At 33.7% G+C, this 1,765-nt stretch overlaps 1 protein-coding gene across 3 annotated transcripts in view; it reads right to left on the reverse strand.

Annotated features, from left to right (window-relative positions):
- Positions 1-1,544: 1,544 nt before the first annotated feature.
- LOC135101538 (solute carrier family 22 member 20-like) overlaps positions 1,545-1,765 on the reverse strand; it is a 103,353-nt gene continuing 103,132 nt past the window's right edge. For all 3 annotated transcript variants that reach the window (XM_064005632.1, XM_064005640.1, XM_064005649.1), the window contains one exon: positions 1,545-1,765. This exon is cut by the window's right edge and continues 448 nt beyond it. The gene's annotated coding sequence lies outside the window, so the exon portion shown is untranslated.

Below are 1,765 nucleotides of genomic sequence, written 5' to 3' on the forward strand. Positions count from 1 at the left end.
ATATATATATATATATATATATATATATATATATATATATATATATATATATATATATATATATATATATATATATATATATATATATATATATATATATATATATATATATATAAAGTGCATGAAATTCAGGTGATGGAAATCTCAAGTACCTTTTGTGGGGCGCCTCTCAATCATGTATAGCACGAGAACAGTCTGTGTTAAACCAAGGTTTGGAATGTTTAGGATAAGAGAAAGAGTGAAGAATGTACGCCTCCATGCCAGACTCTATCACCTCTGTTATGTGCTCATGACATAGAGACGGGTCTCTGACACGAAAGCAGAAGTCATTCAAAGGAAATATCAGAATAATACCTCCCAGGTCCCCCTAGACTTCTACATATTATCACTTTGTACAGTTTATTTATATGAATATACTGTAGCAACGTTATTACTGTGTTTTCCTGGCACCACCACCTCTACACATATACTAGAAGCTATCTCTAGGGATATATATATATATACATATATATATATATATATATATATATATATATATATATATATATATATATATATATATATATATATATATATATATATATATATATATATATATATATATATACTTACAAGGTGTCCCACGAGTTTAGGTACATACTTCGGGATATGGTAGTTCAAATAATTGTAAGTCGAAAATATTGGATACACATATGCCGTTTTTTTGCTTTATTTTGCGAGAAATTTACGTTTAAGTTGTGTGTTGCGGGAGCCGCTCGCCTAGGTGGGCCTCTGCCTCTCTCGGCTTGCTGCATACTCGAGTGGCGCCGAGCGGCATTAAGTGATAACTTTTTGTGTACAGTCGAATCCTTACAGGAAACAGTTAGCGAATAATAGATTTAATTTTTGTATGTGTCAGTGAAGAAAATGTACAGGTAACACAGCAATACAGTGCTACTTTTTTTAAACGTACATAGCAACTCACTGCAAATGTCATCCCCTCTGACAGTTGATGTCACCTAGGTGACAGGCCTCGCCCGTCAATCAACTCACTCCGAATGTCATTTCCTTTGACAGTTGACGTCTTGACATTTCAGTGACAAGCCACATCACTGAACTGACTGCCAAAGTGCATCTTTTTGCTCCTGTCGTTCCTTGTCAAATCTGCTGCTTCCTCAATGCGGTGAAACAGCTCCCCTCTGTAATATGATTTGTTCTTGTACACCAAGGATTTCATGTGTCCCCAAGGGAAGAAATCCATTGGTGTTAGGTCAGGGGATCTTGCTGGCCATTCCTGTGGGCCTCCACGACCTATTCGCCCATCAGCAAACTGATCCCAGGCGAGCGGCTCCCGCAACACACGTTAATTTTTCGCAAATTAAAGCAAAATGCAGCATATGTGTATAAGTATTTTCGAATTACTTGACCTATCATGCACCAAGGTATGTACCTTTGCTAGTGGGACACCATCTATATATATATATATATATATATATATATATATATATATATATATATATATATATATATATATATATATATATATATATATATATATATATATATATTCTCCTTTTCGCAAATAAAAATAGATAAATAAATAAATTAAAAGGTAGTTTTAATGGGATATATGATTTGCTGAATAAAATAGCTTCACCACTGACCTCTTTTTTTTTTTTTTTTTTTATTTGTGGTCGAAAACTGTGCAGAATCCTCTATTTTAATCAGTGTTGAATTTACCTGTGCCTGTGGCAATGCTTGATTGGTAAAAGGAACTCACGTGATG

Source organism: Scylla paramamosain, chromosome 1 (assembly GCF_035594125.1).
Source record: "Scylla paramamosain isolate STU-SP2022 chromosome 1, ASM3559412v1, whole genome shotgun sequence".
NCBI lineage: Eukaryota > Metazoa > Arthropoda > Malacostraca > Decapoda > Portunidae > Scylla > Scylla paramamosain.